Genomic DNA, 18164 nt, shown 5'->3' with positions numbered 1-18164 from the left:
ATTTGGCAAAAAAGCAGATTAAAGTAGGCCAACGCTGATTGAGTGGTGTTGGAGTCAAGCTTCCCCTCATGGTCTCCCTGACTTCCATCCTCACCAGCGGTCTCATGAAAACTTCACTGTATATAAACTGTAGCTCAAAAAATCAAATACTGAATTCTAGTGATCATTATGTTGAAGTGCTTTCAGGTGAAGTATACTGATTGGCATCTGCAAGTTATTTTGAAATATATAAAAAGATAAAGGGTGGGATGATAGATGGATAGAATAGATATGTGATAACACAAATATAACAAATTAGGCTTCAAAGCAATCTCAATTTCAAAAAGCAACAATTAATGGATATCAAGCATTCACAATTAAGTAGGCAATTGCAAGTTTTAGTTAAAATTTCAATATTCACCAATCTTATTTGTCCTTGCCCTGTAGCTTAATGGACCTGTAGCATATCTACAATGTTATCCCACACCTTGTGTGGATACCAACACCCACTCAAGGAGCTTTATTTATTTGTTTATTTATTTATTTTTGAAATAGGTCTTGATCTGTTGCCCAGGCTGGAGTACAGTGATGTGATCATAGCCTTGAACTCCTGGGCTCAAGCAATCATCCCACCTCAGCCTCTCAAGTAGCTAGGACTACAGGTGTGCACCACCATACCCTGCTAATTAAAAAAAAAAAAAAAAAAAAAACTGCAGAAACAGGGTCTCACTATGTTACCCAGGCTGGTCTCAAACTCCTAACCTCAAGCTATCCTCCTACCTCGACCTTATAGGTATGAGCCACCGCACCATCAAGGAGCTTTATATAGCATTTTATTTGTTCTAAAGATTACCTTAGACTTCCTCTTCCAAGGCTCATGAGCAACTGTAGGTGAAACAGAGTGAAAACTTACTTAACTAATGCAGAATGAAAATTTATCAAGCTAGAAAGAACCATTTTTAAAATTTCAACTTCTATACAATTAAGATAGTCAAAGTCCCCCGAGTTCTTTAGAACTACTTTTAAAACAAAAGTGTGGCTCATAAACAATTATGAAGATATTAAGATGATCTTATTTATCTTCTCAGCAGTGCGTAAACTTTCCTTACAAATGCTAGCAATCCTGAGCTGTTGGGAGTACAATTTTGAAAATCTCTTTAGCACAGAACTCTTGACATTTGAAATGATTTTTTGCATTCAGCACATGATATAAAGTTTACCTGTTTATAATGTTGATATCAAACCTTTATTAATTTTTCTTTCATTTCACGTGAATAAGGACACCAAACTTTTCTGGACTGTCCCTTCTTTAAGACTTTTTTTCCCATAATTTATGGCAAAAAAAAAGCTGTGTCCTACAGAATGCAAACCACCCCATCTGACACAATGAGTAATTTTGTGAATGGTCAGAATTCACATTGGCATGTTCCCCAACCTTAAATACCACTTCCACCTTTCCAAGGGAGAACAGTATGGAAGTTGCTAGCTTTTCTCTCTTTCCTAAGCCCTATCCCTTAGTAATGTCTAATAAATCATCACACTTCTCAGAAGACCTTTTTTAGGAAATTTAGACTAGGAAACTTTCTTAGCAAAAGGAAGCCAGGCCTCCAATATCGTTCATAATTCAGAATTAGTCCAAACTAAAGATTTGTCCTTATACCTTCTAAGACAAAATCTAGGGGAAGATTAGAACTAGCATTCTGTATTTGCTGTGTACTATCTAGGAGAATTATTTATTCTGGCTTTGAAGGATTTCTCTCAAGGGAAAATAAAACTGAAAGTTAAAACAAAATTGAGTGGCAGATGTGACTTTGATAGCTCTTACTGTTTGTTCTTTTGCAGAGGTGGCTAAAATTGAAGAAATATCCCTAAATTCAACTACTTGTTCTCTTCTACGAAACAGTCTGCTGAACAGCATATATTATTTCTCAGAGACTTCTTTTAAGTTTTGACTTATTCAAAAAAACTCCGTAGCCTTTGATATTCAAGGAAATGAGATTGATGCTGAAAGCTTCATGTAAATTATTAGAGGGTCAGAGAACTTAGCTCCATACTAACCTTCCCTACACTTGAATCAGAAAATGTTCCAGAACACAACACTCTTCGTTTTTAATCCACGAATCTAAATAAGTCTGGAGACCTAACTGTAACTTAGTTGGATATTGTCATTGCCCCACTGCCCATGCAATTTGTGAACCCTAAATGCCAGCCTTGTGCAATGAATTTTCCAAGACCAATTCTGATGGACATAAAACCTCTTTAATCAGTTTATATTCCTAATGAGATTAACAACTCCTTTATTTGAGTATGTATATGAGTATGTGTATGTATTATGTGCAGAAGAGAAAGTGTTAACAAAACAGATTGGGGTGGGGGGGATAAATAAGAGTCATTTCGGCCTGGTGTGGTGGTTGGCACCTATAATCCCAGCACTTTGGGAGGCTGAGGCAGGTGGATTGCTCAAGCCCAGGCGTTTGAGACCAGCCCTGGCAAACATAGTGAGACCTCATCTCTACAAATTAAAAAAAAAAAACAAAAACTTAGCTAGGCATGGTGGCACACACCTGTAGTCCCAGCTGTTCAGGAGGCTGAGGTGGGAAGATCACTTGAGCCTGAGAGGTCAAGGCTGTGGTCATGCCCCTGCACTCCAGCCTGAGCCACAGAGTGTGACCCAATCTCAAAAAAAAAAAAAAAAAAAAAAAACAGTCACTTCATTTTTTACCATATAGCTGCTTTTAACTATTTAGAACTAACCAGCCCTGCAAACAAATCTAAACTGTCTAATGCCATAAGATTTTACTATGACTCACTATTCAAAAAGCATTTATTGAGCTCCTACTTTATACTGGGGTAGAAGAAACAGATACTGAAAACATGTTTGTAACCTTAAGAAGCTTATGATGCTTATGACAATACATGCTCAGCTAGCAGAGCAAAGTAAGGGCTTGACTCCGTTGTTTTTCCTCCGTGGCACTGAAATTCCCCATAATATGTAGGAAATGTTTTGGCAAGATGTCTCTAAGCGCTCTTGTAGAGTTGAAATTCTGTGATCTTATGAATTCATTATATTTTCTTAGATGTGTTATACTTCTTGAAGTTGGAGGAAGAGTAAGAAGCCCAGTTTAAAGTAGTTAAAGCTAGTTTGCGGTAAGGATACCCAGGGAATCGAGGAATAACAAAAAATAACCTCAACAGCTTTATGATTGCAACCTAGCCCACTTTTAGTGGATGTTTCAGTTTTCTGATGGTTCAGCTACTTTGTATTTCAGTTTTTATAATATCTACTTTTCTTGCTGTTTCTTAGTGACTCTTTCTACCTGCAACTTTTGGCTTTTGTATTTGGTGGCTTTGGCAACGTTATGGAGTCCACTAATTGCTTTCTTTCTGTGATTCTCTGTGCTTTGGAGTTGGTATACCATTCATATGTCTCACATTTGAATGCCTTAATAAAAAGATGTAGGTAGCTCCAGTCTCCTGTCTCCTATATAAAAAACACTGCTACGTCCCAGGGTTCTCACGCCGTAACCTGCCACCCCAGGATTAGTGGCCAGCACATAGTTGCCTTTCTTTACCTCACAGGCTGATCCCTGGTCCGATTGGCTATGCTACCAAGCAAAGACTGCATGCACCCATGGATAAAGAACTATTCCAAAAGTTTCACACTTAAAGTCAGAAGTTACAAGGAGTCAAATTTTAAAACTCATATATTATCCTTTCAAATTATGAATTCAGTGTTATTAACACAGTAAAAATATGGATTTGGTTTCTGATGAAAAATCTAAATGTAAAAAAAAAAAAAATTAGCCACAAAGATCCAAAACATTTATCAGAGGGGCTTATGTTTCTGATAAATATTTAAGTGTGTAAGGCAGAACCACTGAGAACAATAAATACTTTATAACTGGCACTTTGTCAAATCTATAAGTGGCTCTGCCTTAGAATTTTACATCATCACTGAATTTACAGTCATTTGATAAGTGGAACAGGACAAGAATTACTTCTTTCTAAATCTAAACCCGGTAATAAATCTAACATCATGATTCTTCTTATTGTCTGTTATCATCTGATGACAATGCCTTTTACCTTCTTTGTCTTGGCAGAAATATGATACGTAAAATTATAATGTCATATTACTCACAGTGATTTAACACTATCCAGCCCATACTATTTTAATCAATCAAAATTGTCACTTTTTAGTGCAATGATTTTGTGGTGAATTCCCTGTGTTTAATATGATATATGGTCCTATCCACCAGTTGATTTACTATTCTCTTCCAAAGTCTAACAGCTCAGGAGGCTGTTCTTGCTTTTGGACGTATCTGGAATTAGCAAACAAGAAAAATTTGTGGTAATAAAAATGCTAATTTCTATGACAAAAATGAAAGCTGAGAAATATCTTAAGTGCTAGTAGCTGAAGCTAATTTAAGAAAAAATAAAAGATTATTTTGTGAATTAAAACCACAGAAGTCCTAGAGCTTTTTCCTCTGTGTCCACATATTCTTCAATGCTATCAAGAAAAATCAGGAACACACAAACTATTCTCCTTCATTAAATTCGGATACACATTGTAGAAATTTCTTCTTTAAAAAAGTAATTTGAAAGGCAATTTAAAGTGATTATCAAATATTTATAAATCTTTTCTATTAGAAAAAAGCTAGTAAAAATCAACCTCAGATCTCATTCCTGAACTATGTTATACATTTAGAATTGACTACGGTGGAATAAAAACCAACCACCAAATCTCAATGGCCAATGCCATAATTTCTCACTTATACTATGTACCCCAAAGAGGTCCACAGTCACTTAGGGGTGCAGTGCCTGAGGGACCCATGCTACAGACTCCACATAGGCCACCAGGGAGTCACTTAGGGAACCCGGTTTGTGAAGGCTCTGCTCTCCTATGGCTGCACATCTGGAATCTGCAGGCTCCTGAGACATCATAGAGAGTTGGGTAGGAATAATTTCCACATCACAGAAGGAGGAAAGAGAAGTCAGGGTCTCATGCTAGTGATTAAATGATGAAATTACACACCTGAGCACATGTCGCTTGTGCTCAGAGCCCATTGGCCAGAACTAGTTTTAAGGTTCCTCTCCAACTGGAAGTTGGGGAAGAAACATAATCCCCCCATTTGCCTGGAAGGAAAAAACAGGATATGAATGAACGCTAAACATCTTAAACTTGCAGGTTTTCAAAGAAAAAAAATGTACACGTTTATTCCAGGCAACTCTCTTTGTAGAATCTTGAAAACCATATATTAGCTCTGGAATCTGTCATCTTACACAGTGAGAGAGAAAATTACCTATATGACTCTAGATGAGATGACCAACTGATTCCATTATTTAAGTGACTGTGTATATTTAAGTGAGAAGAAGGCAAATATTCTGCCCATAGTTTAATAAAAGCACTGATCTTTAAAATTGAAACCTTTTACCAATTGGCAGAGTCATAAAAATAATTTAAAATAAAAATTGTTGTTTTGGCACAGTCATCCCAGTTCTGGCTTGTTGAAGCATAAAGACAGATTTTTCAGAACAAAAATATTAATAAGAAATTTAAGAATATAATATTTCTTATTTAACCTTAACAGAATGGGTTGAGGTTCTTTCAAACTTATTAAAACCCACTGTTACCGGTGCCCCTGGCCCAAACCATTGAGAAGCTGTCATTGTAGTTCCCAGAGTGCAGAATCAACTGCTCCTACCTTCAGCTGGTTTCCTAAGGCCCACCCTATGCTGGTGGCAAGAGGAATATGGGAGTTTGATCATTCATCTAATGAATATTTGCTCAATACCTACAATATGCCTAATAGTATGGCACTCTGCCATTCTTTTGAGAATGTGACAATAACTGAAATAAACAACAACAAAAGTTTTTTTTTTTTTCTTGAACTTCACATACTAGTGAGAGGACAAACAAGAGTAAGGGGAGCCAGGGAGTAAACAACCACAAAATCCCAGTGGCCAAACACCAAAATTTCTCACTCATGCTATGTATCCCAAACAGGTCTATAGTCAACAAAAAAAAAAACATAATTATGTAGATCATTCCATGTAACTAAGAATGTTATGAAAAAAATAAAGTCAAATAATAGGAGAGTGACAGGCATGGAATTTGGAGCTACTGTGGAGTAGATGGCCAGAAAAGGTCTTGAAAGATGTGACATTTGAGTTGAGAGCAGGAGGACATGAGAGAGCCTGGGCAAAGAATTTGGGGTTGAAGGAAACCAAAGGCAAAGGCTTAAAGCCAGAAATAATTTGGGCACACTGGAAAAAACTACCAGGGCCATAGGGCTGAGGTGTAATAGGCCAAGTCAAGGCAGCATCAGGGAAAAATAAGAAAACGGGTCAATAGGAACTCAAGATAACTAAACAGCCCACAGACTTTCAAACCATTAATGTGGTATAGAACAGAAAGTTTCATGTGGTGATCAATAGTTCATGTTAAACAAGTTCAGTATGATGGCTAGACCATCAAAGAGTGTAAAACTTATCCTCCAAGTCCAAGAAGCACTCTAGAAGAGGTTTAGTTGGTTAAAATTTTGAAGTGATGAGTATAAACTTGGAGCTGTGGTTGGGGGTGGAGGGAATATAAGAAATTTAATGTGTGTTAAAAATGTTACAACTATATGAAAAAAAGCAGAGCATGTACCCAGAGAATGAATCAAAAACTTTTGAAACACAGTGTGACTAAGTAAAAACTTACATGAGACAAATTAAATCCCACGTGTTGAGGGAAGAGTCGAAAACAAGGAAAGTTACTCAAGAGAGGGTGAATTCTATTTGGAATTTTGAAATAGAGGCCAGATGAAAGATTTGCTAGTGGAATGCTAGAAAAGTATCAAAGCAAGGTATTCCATGTGGAGAGAAAGAAGTGTGCAAAGTGCGAATAAATGGTTATTGTTTTGGTTATCTATGCATTAAAAAACGTCGCAAATTCTAGTAGCTTAAAGCAATGTATAGTCTCTCATGGCTCTACGGATTGACTGGGCTCTGCTGAGTAGTTCTTACTTGAAGTGTCTCATACAATGGAAGACAATGGCTGAAGCTTAACTGAGCCACCCATCCAAGATGGCAATTAATGCTGGCTCCTGGTGGGTAGCCCAGTTGCAGCATTCAACTGGAATACCTACAAGTGGCCTCTCTTTGTGGCTGGAGCTTCTCACAGCAACAGCAACTTTCTGAATGGGAATGTCTCATAAGTAAGCATTGCAACAAACAAGACAGGATCTGTGTAGCTTTTTATCACCTATCCTCAAACATTCCATAACATAATTTTCACCACATTTTATTGGTCAAGCAAGTCACTGAGGTCAGCCCAGATTCAAGAAGAGGGAAATTAAAAATCCTCTTCTTGACATAAGTAGAAGCATGTCTATATAAAAAGGAACAGAATTCATAGGGACATTCTTTTACTATCAGTTTGCCTTTTGGCCACCAAAATTTGTGCCTGTTCCACTCACTCTTTCAAGACTCTCAATATTCTCATCCCACTATGACATCAGGCTCAGGTTTGAGGTTCAAGATCTTGTTATTTAAACTGGGTCCAAGTGCAGATGTGCCATGTTTCTTCAGGTTCAAATCTTGCAAGTAGTTTCTATAAATCTGAAGACTTGTTAACTTAAGAGACAAATTATCTGCCACATACACATATCACACAATAGTGAAAAGGCATAGGATGACTGAAATAGATTCTCTCTTTCACAAAGAGACAAAATGGTAGGTACATAGCAGGTCCACAGACGTTCTGAAATCTATTTCGGCATGTGTCACTGGTTCCCTAATTATGGCACAGTCCTATTTCCTGGGAGTGATTCTCTGTAGCTTTTGACTGCTCCTCCTGGGATCTTGATTCTGCCCTCTGAGTCATCCTTCTTTCTTCATGAGAATAGTCATCTTTGCAAATAAGCAGGTTTTTTTTTTTTAACTTGTCTCCTGCAAGTTAGGAATACAAAGAATTTCCTTTTCATTTTGTATCATCTCATCCCTTTAAGTCAAACCTTGTGTAACTCCTTTAGAAGCTTTGTGGGCCTCCTGTGTGTCAAATTATAATCCACTCCACTCAACAAAATTCACATCCCAATTTCTTTCTAAAAATACTTGGCCCAAGCATCAAAGTCCATGGACTTTAGGGTACTTAGAAGCCTTTTTTCTAGTTTAAAATATCTAAGAGTCACACTCTTAAGATCTTTAGGGGACCTATTTTCTATCAGAAAGGGCATGCATTAATATTTTTAGAAGCCCTAAGCACACCCTTAAACTTTTCTTAGGTCACAACAAACATCTTACAGGCAAACCCTTGAGGTTTTAATCTGAGATTATGCCTTATTGATACCATGCTGGATCTGATCATTGTTCATTGTTCTGGTGTCATCACTGATTTTGAAAATCTTTTGTTGGGAGAGGCTAAAGATGAGAAACATTTTTTTTAACACAGAAAGTCCCAGCTTCTTCATGTTTCCTCTAATTTTGCTTAATAACTATTCCTTAAATTTATCTAAAGTCTTTTTAAACACAGTTTTTAAATTTCATTCTGAAAGGTCAAAATGCAAACATTTTCATTTGGAAAATTCTATAATCAAGAACTAATGCTAATCTTTTGGGAGACAGTACAAACAAGTAGGAGAACAGTATATGAATTTCACTGCCTATTCTTTCTGGTAATTGGTCTGTAGCTATAACCATTGTGTCCTAATTTCAAGACACACCAAGGACACTGGCTAATAAATACTTTTCTCAAAAAAAACCATTTATCTATCTATGTCTTTATCTCTCTAGAAGAAACATCCCCATGACTTTCAGATCTGGCTGCACTATCATGGTTGTAAAGCTTCTCCCAATGCTAGTTATTCTCCCCTCTCACAAGGCCACATCCCTCACTGCTGAAGACAATATGCCACATTTGCCCCTACCAATATGAAGTACAGCAGCACTCTTACCTCTCTGTGATGTAATTTTAAATCAGTTAAAAATTATACCAGCATTTTTTGCAGCTGCCTCATTACCTAATTTCTGTGAGGAAGGCTGCTCCGATTGTGCTCTCCTAGTATGCCTCATCATGTTGACTTATTAGTTATCTTTCCATAAACAATCTTTTAATATTACCTTATTACATTCAAAGTTTATGTCAAAATACTTAATTAGAAGAACAGACAGCTATTTGATGACTCTAAGAGGGAACCTGCCAAAGTCATTTTTCCTCAATCCCAAAATATATGAATCAGAACATCCTGATGTGTAACATATTTATTCTAACTACTTAAATTAAAAGTTGCTCAAAGGAAGTGTTTTTATACTTACCAATTTAATTAACATTTACATGACTGTGAGAAGCATCTTTTATACCAATGTTTAATTCACACGTCAGTAAGCACTAATGACAAGTGTATTACCATATCATCTTCTAGCAGTTAGGTATATCAGTGACATGCATCATAAAATTAAATAGTTAACTAACATTCAAAAGTGCTGCAATAAGAAATTATTGTTGTAATTACCAATGTTGAAAGTAAAGAATTTTAATCAAATCACTTTCTTGGGTTCCCATATTTTCAATTAAAAATTACCTTGAGAAATCACAGAGAAGCCTGCTGTTTTCAACGTCGAATGCTTGTCTAATTAATGTATTTTTACTAAAATTAATAACTATTACACTCAGCACTTAAAAAATCAGTATAAATATATTCTCTCTTGCTTTTTTCTCTTCACCTTACTCTTTGCCAGCTATGTTTCTTACTGATGTTTGGCAACAGGGAAGAGTGTTTACTTTGCTTGGATAAAATAGTTGTCATTCCTAGTGTCCAGGAAATAGCCTCATGACTAGACACAGTAGATATTTGAAGAGACTTCCAATTCCCTCTCCTTCTTATGTTTGTGGCTTTTAACCAATTCTGAAAGATGCCATCAGTTTTTTATGATAGTATCTCATAGTACAAGCTCATACAAATTCTGCTTTCTTTCAGTCCCTTATTTATTTGATAATATAAATTTCCTCTTGGCCTCCTGTTGAAATTGGATTTTCAGAAGAAATTGTTTTCTTTCAATGGTACTTTATAATTTTTGGGCTGCATTTGTATTCTCTGGTATTTGCTAAGGGTGATTATTCAATTATTACATGAATATTAAATCAATATGCACTTAACTAACCAAGATGATAAAGAACACTTACTCACTCAATGTTACCTCAAAATAGTATAATGGTAAAATAGAAAGAGAAAAAATAGAAAGAGAACTTGACTAGAAATCAGAAGAACTAAGATTGATTTCTGATGCCCCCACTTATCTTATTAGCTGCAGAATCTTGTACACATTACTTAAACTCTCAGCCTCAGCTTTTTTTTTTTTTTTTTTTTTTTTGAGACGGAGTCTTGCTCTGTCACCCAGGCTGGAGTGCAATGGCGCCATCTTGGCTCACTGCAACTACCGCCTCCCGGGCTCAAGCGATTCTCCTGCCTCAGCCTCCCGAGTAGCTATGATTTTAGGCGCATGCCACCACACCCAGCTAATTTTAATATTTTTAGTAGAGATGGGGTTTCACTATGTTGGCCAGGCTGGTCTTGAACTCCTGACCTCAGGTGATTCACCCGCCTTGGTCTCCCAAAGTGCTGGGATTACAGGCATGAGCCACTGCACCCAGTCCAGCCTCAGTTTCTTTATTTACAAAATGGTGGTGAGTATTTATAATAGAGTGATTTGAGGATGTGAAGAAATAATATATTTAAATGAACCTTTAAAATAGCTCACTCTAAGATCTTAATAATGTTATCTTGATGGTAAATGGTATAATTACTATGAAATCAAAAAATAACACATAGAGAATTCCATAATAAATACCTCTTTTAAAGTGTGCGATTAATTTTTTGCTTATATGCCTAAGTCTTTGCAAATATAATTGGTTTTTAAAAAGTCATTATTTCTGAGGTTTTCTTTTATGAAAACTTATCTCCTTCTGATATATCTCAAACAAATGTATGCTATACTTACAAATTCTCTCATAATCTTTCTTACACAAATTTTTGGAATAAGGGAAAGAGTGGGAAGAGCTGATGGCCCTAGTATTATAAGGAAAGAAAAATGAATCGTTACAAGCTCTTTGCTTTATGGTACAAGAAGCTTCCTGCATGCAGAGGCAAGGTCTGACCTATATACAGACAAAATCTTAGTGATGTTGAATTTTTGCAATGTTCTCTGGTGATTGCAAAAACTCATAGTATCTAGCCCGCCAAAAAAGTATGACTAGGGAAAGGATTTTACAACATAAGGAAGGTATCCATCCGGTAAGAGAGCTCAGGAAAAGCAACAGACTGTAGGAACTGATATACGCTCTATGATTTGTTACATCGGCCAAGTAAACTCCACAATATAGTATTAAATGCTGTGTTATTAGTTGGAACTTGCCATCAAAGTAGACCATAAGTAGTCCAGGACTATGGTATTTCAAGGCCTCTTTTGTAAAGTGGAAATCCCATGAAAATCCTGGCCTGGAACTATCTGGTCAGCCTAGCACAAAGGACTCTTTCTCTGACTTGTTTCAAAATGGACATATAGAAAGTCCTTCAGAAAAGTTCTCCAACTTTGGGCTGCAAAGTGAGGGTGAATGAAGCTGCCACAGTTACCACTAAGATGTTAAGACGGACCATTAAATCACTTACACAACAAACATATACTATGTGTCTGGTGCATTCTAGATCCTATAGTAGAATCAATGAACATAACAAAACTTGTTACCTAATACAGTGGCAGTTCTACTAGAAAGGACAGGTAGTAAGCAAATAAAAATATAAATGCAAATTACATTATCAGGTAATGAGAAGTGCCATCACAAAAATTTAAGCAAGTGGGGTAAAGTAACAGGGAAAAGCAAGAGGGGTGACTCCCTTGAGGTAACATTTGCATAGCCAAGAAATGAAATGAAAAGATAAAAATCTGGGGGAAGAGGGCTCAGGGCAAAAGGAATAAGCAGAAAAACTCTTAGGTGAGATAAGCTTGGCATGTTCTTGAACATAGCAAAGTCAGGGTATCTAGAGCAACATGAACAAAGGGGAAGGTTAGAGAAGACAAGCTCAATGAGAGAAGACCTCATGGGCCACTGTGAGAGCTCTGGCTTTTACCATGAGTGAAGGAGGAACCATTGGGTTGTGTTGGGGTAGGAGTGGCATGGTTGACTCTGCCTGTCACTCAGAAAACAGACAAAAGCAGCAGCTCAACTTTTTAATCTCACAGGCACTTTACACCTAAAACTTACTGAGGACTCCAAAAAGATTTTCTTTAACTGGGTTATATGTATAAATATTTACCGTATCTCAGTCTATTTAGTAAGAATGTTTTTAAATGTCTGTTAATTCATTTTAAAGTAATAATGACCCATTACAAAATAAGACAAATAACATATTTTTTAAATAAGCATATTTTCAAGCCAAAAAAATACTTGATAGAAGAGTAGCACTGCTTTACACCTTGCAAATTTCATTAATGTCTGGCCTCATAGAAGACAGTTGGAGTTTCAAATCTTCTGCATTAAATTTATGGCTATATGATGTTTTTGTTAAAGTATATTAAGAAAATCCAACCTTACACAACAATGTAATCGAAAAAGGAATGAGTGTTTCAATAAACTTTTTTTTCTTTTTTATTTATTTATTTATTTATTATTATTATACTTTAAGTTTTAGGGTACATGTGCACGTGCAGGTTAGTTACATATGTATACATGTGCCATGCTGGCGCCCTGCACCCACTAACTCGTCATCTAGCATTAGGTATATCTCCCAGTGCTATCCCTCCCCACTCCCCCCACCCCACAACAGCCCCCAGAGTGTGATGTTCTCCTTCCTGTGTCCATGTGTTCTCATTGTTCAATTCCCACCTATGAGTGAGAATATGCAGTGTTTGGTTTTTTGTTCTTGCGATAGTTTACTGAGAATGATGATTTCCAATTTCATCCATGTCCCTACGAAGGACATGAACTCATCATTTTTTATGGCTGCATAGTATTCTATGGTGTATATGTGCCACATTTTCTTCATCCAGTCTATCATTGTTGGACATTTGGGTTGGTTCCAAGTCTTTGCTATTGTGAATAATGCCACAATAAACATACGTGTGCATGTGTCTTTACAGCAGCATGATTTATAGTCCTTTGGGTATATACCCAGTAATGGAATGGCTGGGTCAAATGGTATTTCTAGTTCTAGATCCCTGAGGAATCACCACACTGACTTCCACAAGGGTTGAACTAGTTTACAGTCTCACCAACAGTGTAAAAGTGTTCCTATTTCTCCACATCCTCTCCAGCACCTGTTGTTTCCTGACTTTTTAATGATTGCCAAGAACTGGTGTGAGATGGTATCTCATTGTGGTTTTGATTTGCATTTCTCTGATGGCCAGTGATGGTGAGCATTTTTTCATGTGTTTTTTGGCTGCATAAATGTCTTCTTTTGAGAAGTGTCTGTTCATGTCCTTCGCCCACTTTTTCATGGTGTTGTTTGTTTTTTTCTTGTAAATTTGTTGGAGTTCATTGTAGATTCTGGATATTAGCCCTTTGTCAGATGAGTAGGTTTCGAAAATTTTCTCCCATTTTGTAGGTTGCCTGTTCACTCTGATGGTAGTTTGCTGTGCAGAAGCTCTTGAGTTTAATTAGATCCCATTTGTCAATTTTGGCTTTGGTTGCCATTGCTTTTGGTGTTTTAGACATGAAGTCCTTGCCCATGCCTTTTCAGATAATTTTGTATATTCTTCTTTGATACTATACCAAAACTTAACAAGTACTAGTTTCTTAAAGTTTATTTTCAAACCATGTTAATAAACCTCGCCTACTCTGTTTCAGGAAGATCCATTGGTCTATTCTGTACTGTTTGTTTGTTTTTTTGTTTGTTTGTTTTGAGATGGGTTCTCGCTGTGTTGCCCAGGCTGGTCTCAAACTCCTGAGCTCAAGCCTCCCAAGTAGCTGGGACTATCCAGCTATTCTGCACTTTGAATGGATATTTTATCCATACATGATCTCTTAACATCATGCACTGGTCATTTGAAAAAATTCTTGATTCATTGAGTTATGCAGATTCTCCAAACTTGCAAACATTTCATTACATAATATCAAAAATCGTATTCATTAATAGCACTTCTAATATCAATTAAAAAGTTCTTAGGTATTGAAAATTTCTCAAGCACATACAAGTTTTCCAAAATTTGAATTTTCACTTAAAAACTTTATCATCAGCAACAGATACTCTGAATTGCTTTCCATGAACTGTTAGGCTTATTTTATTTATTTTTAAGAAAATGTCTGCCAAATGTCCAAATCTGAATAACTATTGTTTTCTGTCAGTTTTTCATTCAAGTAAATAGATGTTTCATGAAAAAAAGTAGATAGTTTAGTTTTGTCTAAAGCAACTGCACAATGTGTTCCTTCCAGACAGGCACCATATGTCAGTATGCAACAGAAATGCTTTCTGCATACTTCCCACATCATCCTATAGAATATTAAAAAGTTGTATTCTCAGGAGAGAACAAATCTTAGTTTTTGCTACTTTATCAAGGACATCCTTAAGTGAAATTGCGTTTTTTTTTTGGTGGATTGTTAATGAAGTACATTTTGACTGCTAGTAGACTTTGGTGCCACTGGCTTGATTTGTGATAATGCACTAGCAATTTACTCACCATTGCCTTTGCACCAACAACACAAATGTCAGTAAGAGTGAAAAATAGCAGTAGATCCTCATATAATTAAGAAATTAGATTTGACCTCATGTACCCCAAGAAAGGGTCTTGGGGATCCCAGGGATCTATGGGACACATTATGAGAGCCTGAACTATAAGGAACTTAGGTGGACTGTAGAAAGACAAGTTGGAAGTCCATTGCCATAATCCAGGCAAAGAATGTGGGTGGACACAGCCTGGGTGATAGCACTGAAGTGAGTAAGAAGTGGTCAGATTCTGGAACCAACAGGAATTTCAGCTACATTAGATATAGCCTGTGAGAGAAAACAAGGGTCAAGAATGATTAAGAGATTTAAGGCCTAAGCAAATTAAAGCATGATTCTGCTATTTACTGAGATAAGGGAAATATTTAAAGAAAAAATTGAAGATTTGTTTTTTGGACATGTTAAATTTGAAATATCTATAATATATCCAAGCTGAGATTTTTAAAAATGGGCAGTTAGATATGCAAGTCTAGAGTTTAAAAAAAAAAGTCTGAACAGAAGATATGAAGATATTAGTTGCATAAGTTGATCACACGAAACATTCTAACCTAAAAATAACTACATAAACTGACCATAGAAAATCTTCTCTAGGCCTTTATGAAGATTGGTTCTGCAGCCTTAGTAGGCACTATAGTCATCAAACAGACTTCAAAAACCGTTACCCTGCATAATGTGGCAAGGTAATCTATTGAGATGATTCACGCATTCTTGCTTTTTTATTTTATTTATTTTTTTTTTTTTTGAGACAGAGTCTCACTCTGTCACCCAGGCTGGAGGGCAGTGGCATGATCTCGGCTCACTGCAAGCTCCGCCTCCCTGGTTCACAGCATTCTCCTGCCTCAGCCTCCCGAGTAGCTGGGATTACAGGTGCCCGACATCACGCTCGGCTAATTTTTTTGGATTTTTAGTAGAGATGGGGTTTCACCATGTTAGCCAGGATGGTCTCGATCTCCTGACCTCGTGATCTGCCCGCCTTGGCCTCCCAAAGTGCTGGGATTACAGGTGTGAGCCACCATGCCCAGCCTTTTGCTTCTTTAAAGACACAAAAGAATGAACAATGTTGCCCTCTTCCTCCAATAAGAGAGCAAACTAACCTGAAAATCTTGGAGGCCTGGAGGCTGTCTTGCCAAAGTTAGCAGGCCTTGATTTGGAAAAGCTTCTGCTTACAAAAGCAATAAAGTCTGGAGAGAGGTGTGGAGTTGATGGATGGGAAGTGGCCTTAACTGGGAGAAAGAGGATGGCTTCCCTGAGACTAAATGAAGGAGATGGTTTTGGAGTGAGCTTTGGGAGATGAGCTGGCAGGCTCTTCACTCGCCAGAATGCTCTTTTGCCAAATATTTACATGGCTGGTTCCACTCTTCATCTAATCCTCTGTTCATGCTCCTGGAGGCTTTTCCTGACCTCTGTCTAAAATAGCCACCTCTAACACCCCATCATCACCTTATATTCCCTGTGGTTTTTGTTATTTTTTGGGTTGTTTTGTTTTGTTTGTTTGTTTGTTTGTTTGAGACAGAGTCTTGCTCTGTCACCAGGCTGGAGTTGCAGTGGCATGATCACAGGTCACTGCAACCTCCACCTCCCAGGTTCAAGTAATTCTCCTGCCTCAGCCTCCCGAGTAGCTGGGACCATAGGTGTGTGCCACCAGGCTCAGCTAATTTTTGTATTTTTGGTAGAGACGGGATTTTGCCATGTTGGCCAGGCTGGTCTCAAACTCCTGACCTCAAGTTATCTGCCCATTTCAGTCTCCCAAAGTGCTGTGATTACAGGCATAAGCCACTGTGCCAGGGCTGGTTTTTATTATTTTCTAATGATAATCTCAAACTGAATTTTATCACAGATATATTGTACCCATTTACTTACATATTTATTTATATAGAGACTTGTTATTCTCCCTCAATAGAATTTATGCCTTTCAAGGGAGGAATTTTGTTTTTCTTTTTTTTTCAATCTTTCTGTACTTCGTGCACAGTAATGAATCAATAAATATTTGTTAAATGATCAGTTTTCCATTTCCTTTTGAAGGATATAAAAGATATAAACATTGACAGTGCCCCCCAAAAATTTAACTTTTGAGATTTAAAATTCTTTATTAAATATTGTAAACATATTAAACAATTTATAAAGCATGCATTAGGTGAAAAGAATAAAGAGAACAATCACATATCACTAGTTAGCTTAAAAATGGAACATTACAAGAACTTTGAAGCCTTTTGTGGGCTTCACAAAATCACTTTGAAGCCTTGTGTGGGCTTCACAAAATCACTTTGAAGCCTTGTGTGGGCTTCACAAAATCACTTTGAAGCCTTGTGTGGGCTTCACAAAATGTGGGCTTCACAGGGAATCACCACCACAAACTTTTGTATTTATTATCTACTTGCTATTCTTTATAATTTTATATGTTTGTATCTCTTTAAAATATTACTTACTTTTGCCTGATTCTAACTTTATCCTCTGTATTTTTCAACTTGTTTATTTGGCTCAATATCATTTGTGAGATGAGTTCATGCTGGTCCCTTCAATGCTACTGCTTCATAGTATTCCATTGTATGAAAAGCACAATACAGTCATCTAATGTCTTGTTGCAGGATGTTTGTTTCCAACTTTTTTTGTTATTACATACAATGCTGCCACGAAATTCTTGTACACATTTCCTAACACACATGCTCAAGAGTTGCTCTAATCTATATGCCACTGAGAGGAACTTGGGAGTCACAGAGCATATGTATATTGAAGTTCACAGAACGCCAAATGCCAAAATGTCTTCCAAAGTGCATGCATCCAGCTGCTACACACCAGCATGACTTGACCCGTTTGTAAAATATTGAAATAGTTCCACACCTGATAAACAGCTGCTGCCCTAAGTCCCTGGAGGATCCCCTTGCAATTGCTATGTCCACAGGGTAACCTAAACTATCCCAGCTTTCCTGGGACTGAGAGGGTTTCTAGGACAGGACATTTCAGTTTTAAGCCAGACAAGTTAAAACAGGACAAGTTGGTCATTGTACCTAGCCAGCCTCTTAGCCAACAGAGACTTTCCCACAATTCAGTAACTAAAGCATTAATGCCTGACACAGTGGTTAAGTGTTGTGAGCATTGCCTGTGGTTGCACCTGCTTATATTCCCACTGACAACTTATGTGTTTCATTACTCCCTTTTTTATCATCACTTGTTATAGTCCTAATTTTTATTTTTTGCTATGTAGTGAGTATAAACTATTATCTCATTATCATATTAATTTTTTTATCTGACTATATTGAAATTTTTTAATAGTCTGGAATCACTTTCCTTACCTGGTCATATCACCCCCTTTTGAGTATGGTGAAGAACTTTCATGAAGCCACATGAGTAGCCAACTATCCTATGAAAATGATCAACCACATTTTGACTATATTGACAAGATACTGATTGGTTACATTTTGAAGAAAACATACAATACAAAATACAAGAAAAAGTTGGTTCTGTCTCCTCGCACTATCCCCTTTACCCAGC

The 18164-nt window shown here is 37.0% G+C and overlaps 1 long non-coding RNA gene across 1 annotated transcript in view; it reads right to left on the bottom strand.

Moving 5' to 3' along the window:
• LOC129059466 (uncharacterized) overlaps nt 1–12587 on the bottom strand; it is a 135084-nt gene extending 122497 nt beyond the window's left edge. The window contains exon 1 of the long non-coding RNA XR_008525382.1: nt 7440–12587. This is a non-coding gene — a long non-coding RNA (uncharacterized LOC129059466). The remainder of the gene's footprint in view (nt 1–7439) is intronic.
• Nucleotides 12588–18164: the final 5577 nt, after the last annotated feature.

This window comes from Pongo abelii, chromosome 4 (genome assembly GCF_028885655.2).
Source record: "Pongo abelii isolate AG06213 chromosome 4, NHGRI_mPonAbe1-v2.0_pri, whole genome shotgun sequence".
NCBI lineage: Eukaryota > Metazoa > Chordata > Mammalia > Primates > Hominidae > Pongo > Pongo abelii.
Note: the sequence above shows the minus strand (reverse complement) of the source record. Positions and strands in the feature narration are given on the sequence as shown.